Source organism: Peromyscus eremicus, chromosome 14 (assembly GCF_949786415.1).
Source record: "Peromyscus eremicus chromosome 14, PerEre_H2_v1, whole genome shotgun sequence".
NCBI lineage: Eukaryota > Metazoa > Chordata > Mammalia > Rodentia > Cricetidae > Peromyscus > Peromyscus eremicus.
The window spans coordinates 68,723,551-68,748,534 of NC_081430.1; positions in this window are offsets into that span (position 1 = coordinate 68,723,551).

Below are 24,984 nucleotides of genomic sequence, written 5' to 3' on the forward strand. Positions count from 1 at the left end.
CATGTGTACTTTGACAAGACCTTTTCCCTGAGGTCGGGTGTAGAAATGAGGCATTGTTTCAAAGCTCACAGTTTTTTAATTTTGAAGCATTGTGAACTTGGGCTTTTTGGTTTGGTTTGGTTTTGGTTGAGAAATGCTCGGCTGTAGTTGGTACATAATAAATGTTAAATTGATATTTATTGTCATCTGCACGTGCTAAATCTTTCAAGAGACTCATAATGCCTGTAAAACCTCGCTAGACTGGTTAAATTCAAGATTCTGGTCCGATTTGGAAAAACATTTGATCATTAGAGAACAGTTTACAGAATGCAACATTATTATTTTTGAGTACAAGCCTTGATCCGAGCTAGGCTGTTCCATAGCACCCTTCCTATAATTGGTCCCGATGAGTGATCTGAAGTTACCCTATCCCTATAGCCTCAAAAGGGATCATCTGTGCTTCAAATCCAGCCCAGTTACTGATACAAAAGTGGCTTTTTCCAAAGGCTTTATCTAAGAAAACGGCATATTCACCACATTTATTCCAATTTTTACTAAGATTGGATGAATAAACTTTATTGTAGCTATTGTCAAAATAGCTACAAATATTGAGATTATTGAATTTAGAAGCAAGAAACTCCAGCACAACCAGGCAAAAAATATAGGGAATATGAAAACGAATTGAGTCTATTCTTTCACGGTGAACTAGTTAGGAAACATTGGCTCACTTAGTTAGCCACCATCCCTTGATTGCAGGCCATTTCTAACTTGATTAGATTTCAGAGTTTTTCAGTGTGGTAACACTTCCACTCCTTCACGAGAATGCTGGCACACCTGACAGTAAAATGTAAAAATGTAACGTTTTCAAAAAAGGTATAAGTGAGCAGTTACTGTATTTTTTTTCCCATGTTAGGTAGTGAACAGAGTTTAGACATTTACAGAAGTTGGCTCATATGAAATGTAGAAAACATATGTCTATCTTTTGCGCTTATACAAATACTGCTAGTAGCAGCTAACATTCAACAAATGCTTACTACATGCTTGGCAGGCTTCTAAGTAGTCTATATTTATTAAACCATTTCATCCAGTTAGGTAATTCATTTCCTATAGAATTTAGAAGATGTTATGGACTTGCCATTTTGTTTTAAAGATGAAGTGATGGGTACAGAAAGGTTGAGCGAACTGCCTGTGGCCACATAGCTGATAGATGACAGAGCCAACGTACAGTATAGGCGCACAAGAAGGGACTGAGCAAGGTACAGTGGGAAGAAGTCTGTGTCTCGGGGATGCCGTGGACTAATAGAGAAAGGAGACAGGTGAGCAGCATTCTTGAAGGTGTAAGTGACAGGAAACAGGAAATGGAAGGCAGCAAGAAGTCCCTCAGGGAAGGAAGTAGCTGTTGGATGAGGGTCTGAAGAACGCAGTAGCGTAAGGCGACCCTGGCTTTCATCCCCAGCACCGCTACAGAAATAAACAAATTCTGGCTGCTCTGCTCTAGGGGACTGAAACAGGCCTGGGAAGGAACAGCAGGTCTGAGAGAAGCAGGATGGGAGACGGGACAGGCGAAGGGGGACCAGGAGGGTGTCACCACAGCAGTGAACTATCGGCATTTGACGTGTGCCCTTGGGTGACAATTGACCTTCTCTGGGTTTAGACCATGGATGGTGGCCTATATTTCATGAGCCTCTTGGGAAGCAAGGAAGGTATAGACCTGGGCCTCACACAGGCCAAGTGGCTGCTCAGTTTCCACCAGAGAGCTGGGCTGTCATTGTTCTCATCACTGACACTTGGTTAGAGGGAGAAGAGACCCTTGAATCTCGCTGTCAGGTCTCAAGGAACTGGATTTAGTGGAATCGAGAATTGTGAGGGTGGAACAGGTTAGAGGAAGGAAAGATGAGTTGTTTTGCACAAGAGGATGGAAGGCTGCCATTTGGGATAAACACAGAGCTCTGGAGAGAGAATAAACAGACATGAGTAAAGAAACCCCATGAAGAGAGTGTATCAGATGTACACAGACAGATCTGCAAGTCCCAGGAAAGGTTCGCGTACGTGGTGGCTACAGCTGTCATTAGCTTAATTAACATTTCACATATAGAGTTGGTAGACCCCTCACTCTGAATAAAACAGCATGTGTGGAGGGAGCTGGCCAGATCGGAGTGGTTATCCTTTGTATTTACCTCAAGAGGTATGGCAGGTGACCCAGGAGGGTGGACTTGGAAATTCTCCACATCCCTGGAGGAATTAAGGCAACACTCTCCTTCCTTGGATATTTTTTACCACACAAAACAAAGGAGGCTTTCAACAGGGAACCTCTGGTACTCCGGGGCCCTGAGTCTAGCAGTCTTAGAAACGGACCCAGTTTGATGGACCGTTAGGAAGGGCCCTCCATAGGAAAGACTGAGTTCTGATACTGCTGATTTGTCTCCACCGAAAAGGGCAATCCTGAACCAATCATGTGCTTCTCTGGTTTATTCTTTATAATGTCAAGGTTGGACTAGAATCAAAATTGCTTGAAGAATAAATCATAATAGAGCCATCCCAGAATAGTGACTCATCAGGAAAAGTGGCTTCTAAGTGGAGCTGCACAGGGTAGGAAAGGGCTGAGGTAACCTGAAGAGCTTAATGTGGCTACCTCCCCTCACACCCTCTGGTAGGAAGCTGCTGCAACTCTTCCTGCCCCAACAGTTTATGGGGTCATGAAGACTAGAAGGGACACTGGCTACTTAGGCATTGAGACTAGAAATTGATTGTGTCCTTATACAGTTAATGGTCTTTATTTTCAACCCCCACCCCCACCACGTACAACATACTCATCCGCATGCTTCTTTGCAATCATCCCACAGTAAAACCTGGTAGGACCTCAGGCACAGTTCTAATGGCAAAGCATCACTCATAACATAGACGTGGACATCTTTGGTGCTGGAAAGAATTTTTAGAATACAGGCGAAGAGATGGAAGTCCAGAGAGATCAGGTCGTGTGCCTACCGTTACAAAGCAAATTAAAGCCGGAAGCAAAATGGGAGCTCACCTCAGTGAGGTTTGATAACTCACAGAGGAAAGAGATGCTCACCTCCTCCCTTACTGAATGGCTGCAACAGTGGGTCTCCTACGTTAGTGCAGACCCGAATCCCCTGTGGTGCTTCAGAGTCCTGCCCTGGAAGGAGGTCCAAGGGTCATTCTGAAAGATCCCCAAAAGCAACTTGGGAGAAAAACACCGAGTTCAGTTGTCAGATCACGTCCTCAACGAGGCTTGAATGTTGACTGAGTCCAACTCAGTCAACACACTGGGCCCTAACCACAGGTACAGGATGACACGTCTGTCCTTGGAAAGGAGAATGTCACTACAAAATAAGAACTCATACCACTGGTCAGTGCCCTTCCTTCTCCAACCTCGACAAAGCTTCAGGTGTGACCTCAGATGGCCTGGGCCCTCCTTCCTGCCCTTTTTGGACTCGAACAGGCTCACTCCTCAAGTCTATCCCTTGACTCTTGGCATGAATGGCTCGAGAGAATGGACACCTTTAGTTAGTCCTAACAGCCTTAGTGACTCTGAGATTTATAATATTTTACTGTTATCCACTATTATATAATCCAGCAGGTTGTGTTTTAAATTTTTCTTTCTTCTCAACCCAACTTACTCAGTCTTTCTAAAACTTCTAGTCTATTTTTAAGGGAGTTAAAATCTCTTTGTTACTTCATTGGTGTACATATGGCTTAATTAAACTCTATAATTACAGTAAAAACTACAGCAGTACAAACAGGTTTGGGAACACACAATTGACTCTTGGTGAGCGTAAAGCTTAGCTGGTGGGAGTTATGGTGGGGTGAGGGGGGATGGGGGAGGCATGTGGGCTTACACAGAGAGCCTGGACAGTGAGTACTCTTCATGATGATCTCAGACATGTGCATATAAAGGATGCAGAATCAGTTCATCCAGAGGTCACTGAAGCATCTGGGGGTTATTTAAGCTCTAAACATTAATTTATTTGACCAATTTCCCATGTTGGACGTCTAAGCAACCCACCTCTACCTCATTGTTAAAGTAATGTAGCATTCAGTACCCATGCAGGTAAATCACTGGGCACCTTCATAATTATTCCCAGACTCGGAGTGACAGGGTAAAATTATACACATTTTAAAGACTTTAATACACATTTTCAAATTGCTCTCCGGAAATTGTTTCCCTGGGCTTGATATTTTAAAACACAATTAAAAATAACAAGAGGCCTTTGAATAGGCAGTCTAATTAAACAACCGACTCTATTTTCCTGCATGTGGTAAGAATTTAAGTCCTCCCCCCAAAAAACAGTGATTTCACCTCTTTTTAGGCATGGCTGGAAAGCACCCCTCCTTTGTGTTTTCTGTGACAATAGCAACCGTTCCCACGGACAGAATTTATTTCCCATCTAGTAATTCAATCCATTTGGTTTTAGGATGTGGCTACAAAAAATGAGCCAAAAATGAAAGATTAAGGCAACTTGATTTTTATGCCATGTACATAGTCCAACTTTGGGTTTGGCCAGTACGGTTACCATGGTTAGTGAGTCTGTGTTGTAGCAACAAGATCTTCAAGCATCCATGTGTGAAATGTGAGGTCCCTCTGTGAGGAACATTCTGAACCCCGAGAGGAAAAGATTCAGATCAGGTGGTGTCCTGGACCGGCTCTCTGGAATGCCCGTTCTACCCCAAGCTCAAGCCAAGAGCAAAACAACCATCAATTTCCCTCAAGAGTTTTTCCATGGTTTGGAACTTCCCAGGGTAGGAGCTCAACGTGCTGTGGTTGACAGGGTGTGAATGAGGGACGCTCGGACTTAGAGCTTAAAATAATGTGAAATCACAGTATCGTGATGGGTTCGGAGCAACTGCGTCCCTCTCCCGTCTTCCCAAGTGTTTGGAACGAGAAGGAAGGTGCCCGAGGGAGCTGCCTTTATGCCTGTTGGCAGTCATAGCGGCTTTAAGTGGCTATGGGGAGAAGGGCGCTGTAGGGAGCTCTGAAAACGGAACTGAAATCGGGGCCTTCCCCAAGCCACACATCTGGGCAGCTGGACCAAGAGTGAAAGCCACCGGACTGGGACAAAATGAAGGAATCGGAGTCACCAGGAAAGTCCCTAGGCAGTAGAATGAGGTCTGATAAACTCAGCCAAGATGGAGGGCAGCTTATAAAATCTTGGCAAATACCTGTATGGGTAAACCCCACTCACTTTTTAAAAAATGGGATGAAATGGGCTGTTAAGATTTGAAGAGGGTATCTGTAAGCGACAGTAGGTCATACAGATACCTGTGGGGATATATTGCGTACCCTAATAAATTTGCCTGAGGATCAGAGCACAGAGCCAACCACTAGATTAGACATAGAGGTCAGGCAGTGGTGGCACACACCCTTAATTCCAGCACTTGAGATCTCATGTCTTTGCTTGGGAAGCACACATGCCTTTAATCCCAGGAAGTGACATGGCAGGGCAGAGAAAAGTGTATAAGGCTTGAGGAAACAGGAACTCTCTCTCTCTTTAGGCTAAAGCTTTTTGTAGAGGTAAGAACTAGTGGGTGGCTGCTCTGCTTCTCTGATCTTTCAGCATTTACCCCAAAATCTGGTTCTGGGATTTTTATTAAAAGATCAATTCAGCAATTCATGTTACAGTAAGGAGGGGTGTGGTGATATATTGTGTACCCTAATAAACTTGCCTGAAGATCAGAGAAGTGTTCATAAGCACTTAATTAAAAACAAAAGAGTGATTTATTTTTATTCTATGTGTAAATATTTTGTCCGTGAGTATGTGCACCATGTGCATGCAGTGCCTGAGGAGGCCAGCAGAGGGCGGAGAATCCCCTGAACTGCAGTTACAGACAGTTGTAAGCCACCATGGGAGTGCTGGGAACTGAACCCCAGTTGTCCCTAAGAGCAAGTTCTCTTAACTGCTGAGCCATCCACACCTCCAGTCTCAAGAAGCACTTCATTTTAATGCTGTAGCTGAGAGCTACATTTTTTTTTTCTTTGTGGTTTTGGCTTTTACTTCTTACTTGAAAGCAATTTTCTAACAGTTGTGAAGATATTATCCCTTATTTATTTATTTATTTATTTATTTATTTATTTATTTATTTATTTATTAAAACATCACTGTTAGCTTCCCCCCTTAAGTTTTTCATTCACTAGAAGTGATTTTTTTTTTTTTTTTGAGCTGAGGATCGAACCCAGGGCCTTATGCTTGCTAGGCAAGCACTCTGACACTGAGCTAAATCCCCAACCCCGGAAGTGATTTTTATGTAAGTTCTTCAGCGGAGACCAAATCTGATCTGTTTTCTTTATGGATAGCCAATCGTCCTGGTGCCATTTCCCTCTGTCTCTCTCTCTCTCTCTCTCTCTCTCTCTCTCTCTCTCTCTCTCTCTCTGTGTGAGTGTGTGTATGTGTGTGTGTGTGTGTGTGTGTGTGTTAGCTTGAACACACTGGACAACCACACAGTCATTGAGCTATGCCCCCAGCACCATTTTTAAAGTCCATTCTTCACTCTCACAATGCCTTCTCTGCCATAACTCACATAGGCGCTCTCTGTTCTGTTTCCTCCTAAAATTATACATCATTTTTTAAAAAAAAAAAATTATTTACTTTTATTTATGTGCATTGGTGTTTTGCCTGGAAGGTCAGATCTTTGAGTTACAGACAGTTGTTAGCTGGCATGTGGATGCTGGGATTTGAACCCAGATCCTTGGGGAGAGCAGTCAGTGCCATTAACCACTGAGCCATCTTTCCTGCCCCCACACCGATGTTTTAATTAATATACTATATAGTAATTCTTTACACCCACTTAGATAACTCCTTCCTCTCCTGGCTCCATTGTTCAAGATTACCTTTACTCCTCCCCGGGCATTGCCAATACAATTGTCTGGTTGTGTGCATACCCCCACACCCAAATGGGGACACTGTGGGGGGAATCTCTTCCAAGTTCAGTTGGCCTTGTGTTGATTTTATAGATTCTAGGAAACACTGAGTTAACTAATTTATAGCAAATTCTAGCCGTACATGCATTTGTTTATCTTTTTGTTATGTATTGTCATTTTCCCTATGAGGGCTCTGTACATTTTTCTTAAGCATATTGCTTTTATTTTATTATTTGTTTATTTATTATTTATTTTAGTTTCTCGAGACAGGGTGTCTCTGTGTAGTTTTGGTGCCTGTCCTGGATCTTGCTCTGTAGACCAGGCTGGTCTCGAACTCACAGAGATCCACCTGGCTCTGCCTCCTGAGTGCTGGGATTAAAGGCGTGTGCCACCACCACCCGGTTTGCTTTTATTTTTGATGGTGTTGTAAATTACAATTTAAAAATCTCATCTTGGAACACTTTCTCAGAACTCTTTTGTGTGTGTTGAGGCCAGAGGACAACCTCAGGTGTTATCTCTTAGGCTCTGACAACCATTTTTATTTCAGAGACAGGGCCTCTCACTGGCCTGGAATTTACCAAGTAAGTAGCCTAGACTATCTGGCCAGTGAGGCCTGGGGATCTTCCTGTCTACTCTTGCTACAGCCCTGAGATCACACACGCACACCACCACTGCCAGCTTTGCTGTTTGTCCGTCTATTTGCTGGTTTGGTTGGTTTTCACAGGGATCAAACTCAGGTCCTTGTCAAGTGAGATGTCTCCCCAGCCCCAAACTCTTAGTTTTCATTTTTAAAATATGCTATTGATATCTGTGAGAATTCATTTTAATGGTAAACTTGACTGGATTTGGAATCTCCAGACACACCTCTGGGTGCGTCTATAAAGGTGCTTCCAAAGACTTATCTGAGAAGAGACGGCACACCCTAAACTTGGGGACAGGGTTCCAGGCCTGGGATGTAAGGGGAAAGGTGAGGGAAAGTGGTAACCATGGCCTTCACTTCTTTCTGCTTCCTGACCGTGGCTCCGCAAGACCAGCCGCCTCACAGTAATGCCCCCAGGCCTTCCCTGCCGTGAGGAACTGTGTTCCCACAAGCCATGAGACAAAATAAACTCTTTGTTTTGTCAGCAACGAGTCTCTAGTAATAATATCTCTATCTAGATTTTTGTATCTGGCAAACTTAATAAACACTCTTACTAGCTTGAATTATTTGTCTGAGGGTTTGGGGAATTTTCTCCGTAGGTAGTCATATTACCTACAGCTAATCTGACATTTTTACCCCTGTCTTTCCAAGCCTGCTAAAACTACCTAGACTTTCTGATAGTATAGTAAGTGTACAACGTAACTGGCTACATTATATTGATCAGTATTTTAGTTTTAAATCAACTTAACATTCCTAGGACAAACCAAGTTGAGACTGTAACAACTGGCTTTCTTATGCTTGAGTTGTTCATTTTATTTGGATTTTGTTCCTATGTTTATAACTAATACTGATATATTGCCTTCTTTCCTCTGCTCTCCAATCTGAATATCAAGGTAATGGTAGCCTTACAAATGAACTGGAAAGTATCCCCCTTTTTATATTAAGAATAGTTACAAAATTAGAATCTTTCTTGGGTATTTGGTTACAGATGCCAGCTGGGCTTAGGTTTTTACTTGTGAGGAGGCTAAAATTTTTAAATGATTTTCATGTCTTCTATCTCTTCTTGAGTTTATTGTGGTTATGTATGTTTTTAAGGAATTGGTTCAATTTTTCTTTTGTAATACAAATATGGCTGCTTTCTGTATTTGTAAAAGTTGAGTTTAAAATATTTTCAAAAGCAGCTTGAGGATGTGGAGGGCTGGGGAGGGTTTATTTCTCCTACAGGCTGTGTCCATTATTGAGATAAGCCAGGGTAGGAACTCAAGGCTGGATCTTGAAGAAACCAGAGGAACACTGTTTACTGCCTTGCTCCAAGGCTCACCTCCAACTAAGCTGGCTCCGAGGCTCAGATTCAGCTACCTTTCTTACATAGCCCCAGGCCTACCTGCCTAAGGATTTTACCACTCACAGGGGTTAGGCTCCTCTACATCAATTAACAATCAAGAAAACACCCTACATGACAGTCTGATGGAAAAAATTCTTGAATGGAGACTCCTTTTTCCCTTGTGTGTCAAGTTGACAACCAGGATTAACCATCATAGTGTGTGTGTGTGTGTGTGTGTGTGTGTGTGTGTGTGTGTGCATGTATGTATGCATAGACAGACCAGAGGACAGTCTTAGATACCATTCCTCAGGTTCTGTACATTTATGTATATATGTATGTATGTATGTATTGTGTGTGTGTGTGTGTGTGTGTGTGTGTGTGTGTGTGTGTGTGTATGTATTTTTAGAAAGGATCTCTCACTGGCCTGGAGCTCTTCAAGTAAGCTAACTTCCTGCCTCTCTCCGCCCCCTGAATGCTGGAGTAATCACTAACCCACATTACCACTCTCAGCGATGTTGTGTTGCTTTTCTGACTGTTGGTGGGTTGACTGACGGCAGTTGTTGTTTTGATGCTAAAGCAGGGTCCGAGGATTGAACTTGGGTCCTTGTCCTTGCCATGCAAGCGCTTTACTGACTGAGCTTTCTCCTCCAGCCCCTTCACTGATTATTTCTTTAGTATTTTTTTCTTCCCCTGTTTTCTCTTATTTCTTTACTGTTCTTGAGGCTTGGATTTCTATCAGTCAGTCTTTTATATTATTTTACACAGCTCTTGACTTCTCTTGCAAAGTTTCTATATACATCTTTTTCTATAGACTATATTCTAGGTAATTTAAGATCTCTCCACACGCTGTTTCTCTTTTTAGCTCTCTCAGATCAACCCTGTTTTGTTTTGTTTGTTTGTCCATTCGTTTTTCAAGACAGGGTTGCTCTGTGTAGTCCTGATTGTCCTGGAACTTGCTCTGTAGACCAGGCTGGCCTCAAACATGCAGAGATCTCCCTGTCTCTGCTTCCTGAGTGCTAGGATTAAAGGTGTGCACCACCACCACCACCACCACTACCACCACCAGACTTCAAACCAACCTTTTTTTTTTTTTTTTTGGTTTTTTCGAGACAGGGTTTCTCTGTGTAGCTTTGCGCCTTTCCTGGAACTCACTTGGTAGCCCAGGCTGGCCTCGAACTCACAGAGATGTGCCTGGCTCTGCCTCCCAAGTGCTGGGATTAAAGGCATGCGCCACCACTGCCCGGCTTAAACCAACCATTTTTAAAGAGGCATGGTCATGCTCATTTCACTCTCTTTTGTCCTTTTGTAATTTCTTCCTTGTAATCCTTTCACTATCTTCTGCTCATATTTTCAGAGACATCTTTTATGTCTTTGAATTATAAAGTATGTGTGTGTATCTATACAATAATTGCATTATCTAAGTGTCATTACTACTTTTCAGTCTTTTATCATGTGACCTTACTGGTGGCTCATTCTACTATTTGGAGGGAATTTAATGTGAGCTCCTATTTTGTAAACATATTTGGTAGTTTTTTCCCCTAAAGATTCATTTTTATTTTTTTAATTATTTGTATATGCCTATATGTGTGGCTATGCACACATGTGCTGGAATGCTTATAGAAGCCAGAGCTGGAGTTTCAGGGAGTTGTGAATCACCAGACCTGGGTGATGGGAACCAAATTTGGATCCTCTCTGCAAGAGAGTAATATGCACTCTTTACCATTGAGCCACCTCTCCTATATTTGGAAAGTTTTTGATGGTTTCCAGGAGAGAGAATTTATTTGTTCCTGCGTGGTTACCAGCTTACTCAAGACCTCAAATATTTGGAACTACATATTTCCATTGAGAGCTTTAGACAACCCAGGTATCAAGAAGTCATATAAATTGTAACCTATGGTTAAGAAACCAAGAAGGTATTTCCCGACTGTCCTCACAGCTGGCCAGAGGTTTGCATTCTTCAGGGAGAAGATGGGTTCATTCCTAGCCCCTCCCTGGCATGGAGTCCTTGTGAGCTTTCAGGGGGCCCCTTGTTAGCCTTCCTACTGTGTGTTTTTTTTCTTCCTGTGCACTCATTGGTGAGAAAGCTCTCATTCTCATCTGGGCTTGGGAAATCCCTCAGAGTGCAAGCTAACCGGAGCGCTCCCCTACGCTGCCAAATTCTCACTTTGAATTAGATTTGTTGGCTTCTGAACAAGTAGTTTATCTGCAAACAAGGAAAGATACTATACGGACTTTCAATCAGGATATACCACCGTTTGTAACAGAATCACCAGCTCCCTGTTTGGAGAAATGAGTAGTAAATTCCCTCCTTTAACTGAAGCCTTGGTCCTAGTTAAAACGCAAATGCCAAGGCTTGAGCCAGGTGCCTTCCAGCGTTATCTTAAGACAATCCCCAGAAAATTCAGCCTCAGCGTTATCTTAAGACAATCCCCAGAAAATTCAGCCGCATGTTGTAAATGCCAACCGGGGGTCCTTATCTCTGTTGTCCTCACTTCGAATCTCAGGGTGAGGGAGGAAGAATTTTTACTCAGCGTATTCAGCGTCTGTGGAGAAGTACTTTGCCAATTGTTATCTGTCCCTTAGGCTTTATTTCCCAAAGTTTTCTGAAATAAAACTTTCTAATACCAAAACTTAGGAATCCCCAGTATCTGGCGGAACAAGGGTCCAGATATTGGCAAACATCCAAACAAAAGCATCCCTGAAGGCTGCAGTAGGAGAGACTTCCTCCACCTTCGCCTCTTGGTTAGTCAGGCTCAACCAGGCTTCCGTTGTATTAGTGAATCTTCTTGAAACTGTGCAAATAATAATAATAATAATAATAATAATAATAATAATAATAAATAAAAATTATGAGATTCATCCTTTAGTCTCTTATAGAGATACCTTGGATCCTTAAAATAAAAAAAAAAAAAGATTAAATGGGTTCTTCTACACAGGTTGAAAATTAAAAAAACTTTACAGAAATATGATTGAGCATAACTCTAATTATTCTGATAGGAAGTCATCTTTGAAATGGGCTTTATTAGCTTTAAAAGATTTGCATATTTTAAAACTGTCTGTCCTATATAAAAATAATTTTACTAGCCTGTTTATAAAAATCAAATTCACAAGTGTTCAGTGTTGAATATAGAAAGATACACTCAAAAGATTTAAGCTCTGAGAAAGCTGTGGTCAAACGTGTCTATATATACCACTCAGATATATAATTTATCTTTATGTACTATATCATTTTTCTTATGTAAACACCGCTTTTCAAAAGCAGGACTGCATTGCTCACATTGTCTTTGATTTTTCGTCAAAGCTGACTGCCCTTCAATTCTACCTTTGTAAATGTGAAGTTTAGAAAGTAGAGTCGTGTTCTGTTACATTTAGCATCTAACACAGCACCAGGTACTAGTCAGGCGTTTGGTTCTTTATCTTTCAACGAATATTTCCCATCCATCTTGTCTTGCCTGTAGCTGCCCCATGATGAAGTCAACCACTGACTTGCCAGAAAGGGCAGGCATTAAACAGATACGTTTTCGCCATTAGACCCCAAACCTTCCTCCATCACCCTCTGAGTAAGGGGGGGGAAGATGAGCTCCCAAAGCAGCCAGTGTGTACCCTGGCCAGAGCAGTAGGTCCAGATACAATAAAGACAGAGAAAGCCTGGGGAATTCCATTTAAGAGAATTTGAATTACGGGGCGGTGGAGGTGCACCTCTTTAATCCCAACACTCAGGAGGCAGAGGCAGGAGTATCTGTTAGAGTTCGAGGCCAGCCTGGTCTACAGAGTGAGTTCCAGGACAGCCAGAACTACACATACATTTTTTTTTTTTAATTCAGAAATACTCAGAGAAAAAGACAGCAGCAGGGACCAACTGAAAGGTCGTTTGGTAGTACAAGACCACAGAGGTTACAGAGGACCAAAAGCAGCATCTGATATAAGGACAATACAGGGAGACTGGGGCCTATGATGTAAGGGACGCAGGAAGAAGCATTTGGTAAGACAGCAGAGTCAGGCCAGGCTAGAGGACTGAACCCACACACTCAGGCTGCTGGTCCCTCCCTTGAGTCAACTCCCCCTTGGATTCGGAGTGGCCCATTTCTACCGCTGTATTGGTTATAGACCCCAGCTCCTTAAGTGACCTCTGTATCTTACGACTTTGTGTAATTCATCTGCCCATAGTTTAAGTGACTCTTCACTTTCCGAGGCCTGAAGAACAGAAATGGCATTATTACGTCAATTGTTGAGACTCAAGTTACTTAAGGTGGTGTGGGATTTATAGGTGATTTTATACGTATATGGGAATTTTTTTGTTTAATTTTTTTTTTTTTTTTTCAAATTTCATTGCAATATAACCAGGAGGTGTGACCCACAGTAGCCGCAAGTTTTGGAATCTGCAGGGGTTTTGTGGCTATGGTTAGCCGGTATTTCCTCACATGCCAAAAGAAACATGCATTCTCATATCAAACACATTTCATGGTGTTGATAATATACTAAATAAAAATAAATAAATAAATAAAAACAATATTGAAATTTTAAAAATATGTATTAAATATATTATTTAAATATGTCTTAATTTTTTGCTTCCTAGTCTATCAGGAATTAAAAAGTGGCCCGGAGAAGTTCCCTCTGGTCATCCTCTTTCTTATGCTTCCAGTGGTTTCTTTACATAGTTTAACCTGATTCATTTCCTAAAATGTTAGTTTTCTATGTAATGTCCATCAGTTCCCTCAACGGCATGTCTCTGATGTTAATACAGCCACCTACTTTCCTTTTGTGTGTTTAAGTCTTTAGTCATCCTTTTATTTTTAACTGTTCTGAATCACATGTACACACAAACGTGTGTCTGTCTCGATTGGTGGCAGGGATCGAACCTAGAGCTGTGTACATGTTAGGCAAGTTCCCCACCCTGCATGGGACTTTTTTGATGTGTCTCTTGGGGAAAATACAAAGATGTTACGGATATTTACGCTTAGACCTGTCGAAAGTCTAAGACCTGGGATTAGGGGACCCCACTCAGTCACCATCCAGCCACCTCCAAGCCTGATTTTCTTCCTGTTTCCTGTGTTGTTGCTGGGTGGGGCTGTGTGCTTTCCTGCTTGTTAGGCGTGGCCACACGATTTCCTTCCTTTCTAGTCAGGTGTCCTCCGGTCCTGAGTTCTAGCTGACAGGATGTGGTAAAGTTTGTCACTTTCTATCTTTGCCTTTTCCTCTTTCTGGACCGTGTGCCGACACCCAGGGCAGCCTTGCAAATCACAGGCAAAGGCAGAGCTTCCGTCAGTCTGAAATCCCTGAATTACCTTGAGGAGTGGAGCCTTTCAGCTACCAATTGCATCAGATGAGAGAGAGACTTGGGCAATGCAGCCTGCTACTACCAGCAGCTACTCGGCTGTCCTGTCAGAGCAGCGAATGTGAACCAGTACAGGAAAGGCAGGTAGAGGGGGTCCGGAGACACAAAAACCAAACAACAACCAACTGTGGTCCTAATAGCTGGGGCCTGGGCAGCCAGGAGTCTGGTACTGAAGAGCAGGGGATGAAGACCCGTTATTTGCAGGGACCAAATGGAGAAGCTGTTACCAGAGACCCTTTCACGGCAGAGAAAAGGCTCACTGTGCTCATGGTCCTTTGGGGAGAGTGAGATGAAAAGTTACTGTATGCGTGTGAATGGGGCTGCATTTGACGAGTTTTTAAGAAGAGCTCAAGCAGGAAACGCCTGGCCCCAAAGCAGAAATGAAACAAAACAGAATTCAAAAATTTGCAGCTTGGGCAGCAGGGAATTTGACTGGCCCTGGAGTCCAAACAACAGGAAAGTAAGTCAGAAAGAAAGAAGAAAAAAAAAAAAAGCATTTGAGCAGTTATAGGCTTTGAGATTCTGTTCCCAAGCAGACCACTCATTATTGGTACGGTATTCTCTCTCACACTGCTCCAGTAACCACTGACCAGTTGAAAGAGTATGAAGGAGCTGAGTGAGAAAAAGAGAACTAGACTCAAGAATTATGTCTAGGAAAAAAAAGGGTGTGGCTCAGGGCACAGGAACTTTCTGGAAGGAAATCTATTAGAAGCTGTCAAGGGTTTGGAGAGAACTGTGTAGTCTGAGGACTTTGTTGCTATTGGAAACCTCTCTGGCCTTAAACCTTATCGACAAAACGGAGCATGTTTGTGTCTCGATACAGCAATTTGGGAAGAATGGCTGAAGACATTCCTGCTACATGCTTGGCAGAGTTGCTTCATGAAAGGTCAAGTTCCGAGTATCATTTGCCTCAACACCTGGAGGAATCCACAGCATGAGACGCCCTACTCTCACAGTCTTTGCTCTGTCTCTACGGCAACCCGACTGTGTGACTTTTACTGGGGAGACATAAACATTCGTACAACTCAGATTGGGCACCAACGATAAATCAAAGAAACTGTTCTACCCATGTCTAGCTCACCGAACCCATGAGTTTCTTGGGGTTACTTACAAGCATATGTGTGAGAGGCTGTTTACAACGTGGATGACTCAAGAGCAACTGCATTACTGAGATGCCCACCCTGGCGTAGATGACAAACCCAAGAGATGTGACCCTGGAGCTCCACCCACAACCTACAGGCAGCTGGGTAGGTCAGGTTGGAGAGTTTTCCTTTTCCTGGTAGTCTTTACTGCTTATTTAACCTTGGGTGGGAAGGGGGCAGGGCTTGTAAGTCTTGTAAATTCAGGGACTTCCCGAGACTTGGGAGTTGTATTTCCTGGGCTAGAAAGTTTCAATTCAGAGGAAGTTGCTATACCACATGTGAGAAGTTTTTGAATAGTGAGACTGATCTGCAACAAGAAAGAGGAGCCAACAACAGGCCTCACCCATCCTGTAGCCCTCTCTCACCCCTAAACCTTACCCCTCCAAATGTGGGGGTACCGCTAAGGTTCCCTGAGATATTCCTCACTTCCTTCTCCCTCTTCTTTTTTATTTGAAGACCTGGTCTTGCTGTGTAGTCCTAGGTAGCCTGGAACTTGCAGTGCCCTCCACTCCCACCCCCTCCTCTGGATGTTGGGGTTACATACAATGCCCACCACACCCAGCCTCTCTTTACTTTTTGAGGAATTTCTACATTTTATGGAAATGTAGTTTATGCATCATAATATGATTCACTCATTTCGGTTGTACATGACCATAACAAAGCTGAAATTGTTTCCTGGGTTAGTTCGAGGTCTGTTGACATGCATGGCTCTGTTTGTTATTTTACTAAATGGCCTTTGAAACTATTTTCCCTCGTTTATCATTCTTGTTAGCTGCAATGATTAATTGAGCACTCACTTTGCAATATGCCAAGGATGGCAAGTGCTATTTAGGGAGTTATATTTACAGCCCTTCCATCTTCTATGCTATACTTAGAACAAAACTTGACATGTAATCTATTAAAAATTCATAAATGAACAAGTACACAGAAAATCACTGGGTGTAAATAATTATAATGTCTATGAAGGAAATGAGTGTGAAATGAGAGGGGATAGGAGGAACCCACTCAATTATAGTGGTCTGGGAAGAATTATCCAAGGGTAATTTACATGGAACCAGTTGTTTCAATAAAGTAGATTGAGAAGAGTAAGTTTTGGAGGGTTTTTTTTGTGTGTTTTTCAAGACAGTTTCTCTATGTAACAGCCGTGGTTGTCCTGGACCTTACTCTGTAGACCAGGCTGGCCTTGAACTCACAGAGATTCACCTGCCTCAGCCTCCCGAGTTCTGGGGATCAAAGGTGTGCACCACCACCGCCCAGTTCCATGGGTGAATCTTTTTACTTCCTATTTTGGCAGTATTTCAGAGATGATGTGAAATCTAGGAGGCAGATGGTTTTTCCCTTCCATTTTTTGCAGGGAGTCATAGGTAGCTCTGGATAGGATGGTCATTCTGTGGAACAAGTGGATATTAACACATAACACATGCACTTCCTTCTGGGATCTCAGTAAACTCACACTTCACTGGTCTTTTAGAGTTGGGCATAGCCACATGATTTACCTTGGCCAAGGAGACGTGGTTAGAAAAGATATAGGCCATTTTTTGGAAGACAGTTTAAGAGCCAGTTAATACACAATTCCCACAGTTCCCTCTCCTCCAGTGTGCACATCCCAGAAGGTTAGGATGAGATGACATCTTTGTCAGTCTGTCCCTAAGAATGTGGCCAGCAGAACTGTCTGCCGACCTGCTTTGAAAGAGCTGAGGACTGTATTTCACAAGGCTGGAGCTCTGGAATTGTTGTTCTCCTTTCTGATGTAACACACGAGTCTCGGGATGGAGTCACCTACAAGATGAAGATGAGCAGTCCGTTCTGTGGACCACCTCCTTCCCACACCCTCATAAGTCTCCAATCTTCCAGTGCCCGCAGGCTATTTCCTTAGCAGGAGTAAATGTCTGTGGTAGAGTGATGGAGCCCTTAACCACAGCCCTCTGAGCCGGCAAGGTTCCCACCGTGGAGGAGGCTTCACTCAGCTCAGGTGTAGCATCTCTCACGTGTGGACTTTGGGACGAGCCCTCAATTTGTGGAGAGTGTTACCAGGCTCAGCAGCCTTTGCCAGGCTGCTGACCTCTCTCCTCTACTTCACTCCATAACAGACCATCCTCCAGGTTGCTAAACTCCTATCTCAGACTCTTCTAGACCAACTCTCCTCTTGTGAGAATATGTGATGGCTCTGAGGTTGGCCTTCCCCACCTCACTGGACCAGGCAGGATTCTGGGTACACTGCCTTTACTGCCTCACATCCAATTCACTCGTTTGTTTATCTTATGATTTTTGTTCTCTTGTCATTCTTACTAGACAGTTCTCAAGGATTTAGTAATAAGGTTACATACATCTGGACACTTGGCCTGTTCTTCTGTATAAATACATATCTAGCACACTCCTGAGACTTGATATCAGAGCATTTTTTTAAAAATAAGATATGGGCTGGAAAGATGGCTCAGTCATAAATTTCTTGCCTTGCAATCATGAGGACCTGAGTTTAATTCCCCAAAACCACACAAAAGCAAAGCCAAGTGTGGCAGCACAGGCTTGCTCGTGATACCAGCACTCCCTGGGACTAGCTGGCCAACCAGTTGGGCAGCTTGGTGACTTCCAGGTGAGTGAGAGATCATACTTCAAAAAAACAGTGGACAGTGTGGTGGTATTGTGTTCCCCAAAATATTGTGCACCCTAATAAACTTATCTGGGGTCAGAGACAGAACAGCCACTAGATACAAAGGCTAGAAAATGGTGGCACTCACACCTTTAATTCTAGCACTCCAGAGGTAGAAATCCCTCTGGATCTCTGTGAGTTCAAGGCCACATTGGAAACGACCAGGCACAGTGACACATGCCTTTAATCCCAAAAAGCAAGCCTTTAATCCCAGGGAGTGGTGGTAGAAGGCAGAAAGATATATAAGGCGTGAGGACCAGGAACTAGAAGCATTTGGCTGGTTAAGCATTTGGCTGGTTAAGCTTTCAGGCTTCTAGCAGCAGCAGTTCAGCTGAGAGCCATTGGGATGAGGACACAGAAGCTTCCAGTCTGAGGAAACAAGACCAGCTGAGAAGTTGGCCAGGTGAGGTAGCTGTGGCTTGTTCTGTCTCTCTGATCTTCCAGTGTTCACTCCAATACCTGACTCAGGTTTGATTTTATTAATAAGAACTTTTAAGATTCATGCTACAGGGGCCGGGCAGTGGTGGCGCACGCCCTTAATCCCAGCACTGGGGAGGCAGAGCCAGGTGGATCTCTGTGAGTTCAAGGCTAGCCTGGGCTACCAAGTGAGTTCCAGGAAAGACACAAAGCTACACAGAGAAACCCTGTCTTGAAAAACCAAAAAGAAAAAGAAAAAAAAAGATTCATGCTACAGGACAGCACCTCAGGAATGACACCAAGATAGTCTTCTGGCCTCCAAATGTGTACATCTGCATGCACATGCACCCCCAGCCACAGGTACACACACACACACACACACACACACACACACACACACACACACACACAGTGTAAAATATGTAATCTTTCAGTAGGAAGTGCTTAAATATCCTTGGAAAAGAGCTTGTATCGTCATTGTTATGTATATATGGATAAGTTTTATGTCACATGATTTAGACAACTAAAAAATAGGGAGTAGTTGAGTTCAACCGACAGAGTACCTCATTTTTTTTTGTAAGATGAATAAAGTAAAAAAAAAAAAGATGAATAAAGTCTATAGCAACTTTGGAGGAAAAGATGGCTGTGTTCCCTTTCTCATATTCTGATATATGAAAGATAAAGAGCTAAGCAGCTCAAAAGAAATACAAAGACAGACTGTTTCTGACATTGGGGAGCAGATGAGCCTCCCAGGTCCACATGTGGACTCAGATTAACTAAGCATGTAGCAAGGCTGTGTTCCTGACATCCTGCAAGGCTCCCTAAGAGCAGGTGTACACAGTGGAAAGAGCCGAGGAAGTCATGCCCTGGGTCTGTATTATTGGAGAAGAGGGACCCTTGGGTCCCTGGAGCTGGCGTGAACAGTGATCCAATGTGGGTACTGGGAACTGAACTTTGGTCCTCGGCAAGAGCAGTATGTGATCTTACCTGCTAAGCCATCTCTCCAGGAAAGGAGAGGAGACCTTGAGACTGGAGATGGCTTGGAATCACAGGACATGCATCAGACTTTGCCTCTGCTTGGAGACCCAAATACACTGCAGGGAATGACCTCTCCTTCAAAGCTATGTGACTTGGGGTACACCCTCCTCTTTGGGCAGCACTACAGCACCCCACCACCATACCGTTCCCCTGGTTTCATCATCTAGAACAGCGGTTCTCAATCTTCTTAATGCTGCAACACTTTAATACAGTTCCTCATGGTGTGGTGACCCCCAACCATAAAATTATTTCGTTGCTACTTTATAACTGTAATTTTGCTACTGTTACGAATCGTACTGTAAATATCTGTGTTTTCCGATGATTTTAGATGATCCCTGGGAAAGGGCCATTCGACTCCCCCTCCATGAGATCACAACCCACAGGTTGAGAACCACTAGAGTTTTCTAAAGAGGAATTTCAGCTACCCCTTCTTTGGGTGCTTCTGTCTGATCTTCTAGGCCCTGGTCTTGATCCCTCTCTAATTATGGCAGCCTGTCACATGTCCACGGACCCACCTCCTCTCAGCTCTCTACCGTCACCAGGATCCTGACCCTCAGCTCATGGCTTGGAACCTCTAAGGAGTCCCAGGATTAACTCTACACACCAGAATTCTCTCTTTCTGTCAGATCTCTGCAACCTGTGTGCCCGCACATCTTCCATCCCTCCTTTTGGCAAGTCTGTCGAATGTTCTGTTTCCCCATTCCTTCCATGCAGGTGATTTTTTTCTGAGCTCATGCCTTGTGCTCCTGGCTTCCCAGATATCACCTTGCTATCTCCTGGTACCCACTGGCCCCTCATCACTATCTCCTGGTACCCACTGGCCCCTCATCACTATCTCCTGGTACCCACTGGCCCCTCATACCCACTGGCCCTCATCTATATTTCCTGGTACCCACTGGCCCCTCATCACTATCTCCTGGTACCCACTGGCCCTCATCACTATCTCCTGGTACCCACTGGCCCCTCATCACTATCTCCTGGTACCCACTGGCCCCTCATCACTATCTCCTGGTACCCACTGGCCCTCATCTATATCTCCTGGTACCCACTGGCCCCTCATCACTATCTCCTGGTACCCACTGGCCCCTCATTACTATCTCCTGGTACCCACTGGCCCCTCATCACTATCTCCTGGTACCCACTGGCCCCTCATCACTATCTCCTGGTACCCACTGGCCCCTCATCACTATCTCCTGGTACCCACTGGCCCCTCATCACTATCTCCTGGTACCCACTGGCCCCTCATCACTATCTCCTGGTACCCACTGGCCCTCATCACTATCTCCTGGTACCCACTGGCCCTCATCACTATCTCCTGGTACCCACTGACCCTCATCTATATCTCCTGGTACCCACTGGCCCTCATCTATATTTCCTGGTACCCACTGGCCCCTCATCACTATCTCCTGGTACCCACTGGTCCCTCATACCCACTGGCCCTCATCTATATTTCCTGGTACCCACTGGCCCCTCATTACTATCTCCTGGTACCCACTGGCCCCTCATCACTATCTCCTGGTACCCACTGGCCCCTCATCACTATCTCCTGGTACCCACTGGCCCTCATCTATATTTCCTGGTACCCACTGGCCCCTCATCACTATCTCCTGGTACCCACTGGCCCTCATCTATAGTACCTTCCCAAACTCACCCTCTCTTTCCTGACTGCCATCCCATCTCCACTCCTCTTTCAGACCTCAGGCCTTTGCCATGTACCTTCACCACATGGATGCAGAAGTGTTGTCAGATTTTCTTTTCCACCACCAGCCCCAAATAATGACACAGAAACTTATTATTAATTACAAAAGCTTGGCCATTAGCTTAGGCTTGTTTCCATCTAGCTCTTACAACTTGATTAACCCATATTTTTTAAACTACATTCTACCACCTGGCTCTTTACCTTTCCTCCGTATGGCACATCCAACTAGCTTGAGTCTGCTGGTGAAATCTGTGCACCTAGATTCCTCCTCCCACTTCCAATCTCTGCCTGGAAGTCCCGCCTATCCTCTCCTGCCTAGCTACTGGCCGTTCAGCTTTTAATTAAACCAATCAGAAGGCGCCTTAGGCAGAGACACATCTTCGCAGTGTGAACAAATATTCCACAACACATAAATGATACATAACCACTAATGGAGGTAAATTACATGAGTCGGTAAAGGCATGCCAGGCACTGCGAAATATGGAATTAAACAGTTAAAAATCCAGAGTTTAGAATCACTGTAGACCCTCTGCCAGTCAAAGCTCACCTACTGAGAACATCTGCTACCTTTCTCTTGGGACCCTGCACCAGCAATGAAGACCTTAGCTGTGAGGCCAGTGTCAAGGATGGAGTTTGATGCTCTCTTGTTTTATTCCACTGTCTTTAGCTTAGAGCTAACAGCAAAATTCGAAAGACCAGCGTGGTAACAAGACGGGATCTAGACAATTGGATCTGGGTTGTACTCAGCCCACTGAAGTCGGAATAATTATCATTTGTTCTTCAACTCTCTTCTCTTCCCTGATACTAAGGCCTAAGTTCCTACTCAAATTAGAAAACATGTCATTTTTAGGAAGGTTAAAACAGTTGCTTTGTGAGACCTGGCTGGTGTGTATGTTTTTTCCTTGAGGCTGAGACTCGTTTAATAGCAATGCTTATAGCAGGGTGGAGAATAAGTTTATCTCATGAGCTGGATCTAGTTTGGTTTCCAAGGATCCATAATTTTGTAGCCAAGTGTCCTGATTTGTGAGTAATGCAAAGGATGCAGGCAGAGAGAGTGGGGCGCGCATGCTCTTTGATTTGGTCAGTCTATGGTTATTAGACTCTTTGCTAATCACTGGGGAAAATGGGTTCACAGAAGAAAGGAATAATTTGGCTTCATGTATCTAAGAGTTGTGTGAAGAAGAAAGAGATTAATTATGAAGATATGACTAATCTTATGATAGAGTAAATACTAAATGCTCTGGGAATATACCATGAAACACAACCCCACGAAATGGTATTTTATCTCCATTTTTATTTATGCAAAAAACTGAAACTTAGAAATCTACTTTGTCTTTGATCCCATGCTGGCAGAAGAGCAAAAGTTGCAGAATTAGAATTCTTCCATGAGATAGTCTCACTTCCTGTCTCCTGAGTCTGTGTTGTTAACTGATTCAGACGTTAGTAGCACAAACCAGCAACAATGTATACAATTTAGTAGGTGCTAATTCACAAGAGGTGAGGCCGTGCCTCCAAACTTGGCCATGCATCAAGATCACTTGGGGAGCCAAGGTAACATGTGCCCAACTGTATTTCAGAATTGCTATGAATGAATGATCTTGGACTTCCACTAGTTCCAATTTTGAATGTCTGTCTACCGCATCCGTTTATCTCAGTATGGCCATTATATGTTGGATCTAAAGGGCTGGTAACTTGGTTACCAGCTCTCAAGTTTGTAAATTCTCTGCCTGACAGGACTATAGTGAAGATCCCTACCTTAATTAGTGAATTTTCTCTTCACCGTGATGAATGCCTGAGAGACGCAGCGAAAAGGAGGAGATGTTCACTCGGCTTACACTTTCAGAGACAGTGTACAGAGTCTGTCATGGGGGCAGTGAGACTTGGGGACTGAAGTGGCTTGGTCAGTGGTAGTGGGGACTTGCAGTGATGGCTTTTCAGGAAGCAGAGTGATCTAGACAGGGACTTGGGGTGATCTATGGACCTCAGACGCCTACCCCTAGTAATCCAGGTCTGTCAGCAAGGCCTCCAGCTGGAACTCTAGGTTCTACAGCCTTTGTCTTTGCAAAACAACACCACCAATTGGGGACCAAGTGTCCAAACACCACAGCCTCTGGAGAACATTCCACATCCAAACCACAATGCTACCAGATTGCTCTCCTCTGTACTAACACTTCCTCTAAAAGGCGGGACCCTGGGCCTCCAGTCTCTGTCTGTTATTGTAAGATAAAGCATGTGGGAATTGTGGGACAGTGTTGGGGATATAAGTAATTGGTGGCCACAGATTCCTTGATAACTCTGTCACTAAGAGGTGGGATTTCATTCTCTTTCTTATAGATCTGGGAGCCTGATGGTATTCGGCCAGGGGAGACCTGTCAGATGCAGCAGTGGGATCACAGGGGCTTCCTTAAAAGGAAGGGCAGTTTTCACCAGTTTCTAGGGCCTTGGACTACACCAAGAGGGAGTCTGGTCCACAGGAAGACAATGGAGATATTCTGATACTATGTGGGCAGGAGGGAATGGTGAGGACCTGAACACGGGTTCTGTCAAGGCACAGGCGGGGACCCTCCCGCCCACCACCGAAGTGATCATAATTGAGAAGAGTCATCTCGCTCAAATTCCTGTCCCTCAGAATTGTGAGGTCCACAAGTGGCACTGTTAGGTATGAGTTCACAAGTCACGTTTTCATGTGGTGAAAGACATCTCGGGTGTGCAGAGGAAGTCGCTCAGCCTCCCATCTCACATTCAGTAGTTTTTGTGGATTTTTGATGAGATCCACTACTGACTGGAGCCTCAGGATGCTTTGCCTTTAGGCCTAGATCTGACAACAGTATCTCGATGACCTTGAGCAAGCACGACCTCTTTTCCTGGTCTTATTTTTGGCATTTGCAAAAATGAGAATGTTACACTAAACCCTTGGGTTTCCTTTCGCCCGTGGGATTTTGTGACAGTCAGCATGATGGTATGTTCAATAGTAACTCCTGATGGGGAAGGCTATTTTTCACAGGAAACACAGAACACATCCATCTCCTCTTGACTGTCACTGCCTTGGTTCAGATTCAGACTCCACACCCAAGAGTGTACAGCTTTGCGTAACAGTCCCAGGTACCTCTCTTCCTAGGTGGGGATGCCCACTGTGAACGCCCACAGCTCAAGGAGGAAGAAAAGAGAGAGAAAAGTGAGTTTCCATGAAACTCTTGTGTTGCCTGAGAGCAGGGCAAAGGATAGTTCGGGGCCTTGGGTTCTTCTGGTGGACTGAGTAATGAAATTCATCATGTGTAAGTTGGGATTTGCAGCTCAGTAACAAATCCCTCCGTGAGACGTTCAGAATTTATCCGTTTGGCCTTAGTGACATGTCAAAGGCAGAAAGAAAGCGTTCTTTGTGTGGAAAGCTGAGATCTGCACTGTCCCAGGACTGTAAATATAGCTGCGCACTTCCTGAAGCTGCAGTTAGTCCCTGGTGACCTTTCCCAAAGTATTCTTTTTCTGGTTTCCATTAATAGCACGGGCCCTCACTCACTGCTGTTGCCAATGCACATTACAGTGCCTTGGAAGCTGGGCTGAGGCAGCTCAGTATGACGTAGAACTGTTTGTTCAAGCCTTTAGCTTTAATTGAGACGTATCGTTGTGCAGAAGTTCAAAGTCAGGCTCCTAAGGTGCCATGGAGAACCATCAGAGGAACAGTCTCATCCAGCTCCCTCCCCCATACATGAAACCAAAAGAATTCCCCAGGAAGAACTTGTCTCTAATCTTCCCCTCAATACAAGAAGCGGTGATACAAAACATGACCCGCGTGGTGTTCCCTACCCTTGGGTGGCAGCTGGTAGAATGCAACCCTGCCATCTGTAGTCAAGGAATCTTTTATTCCCAGCTGCTCGAGCCAAGCCAC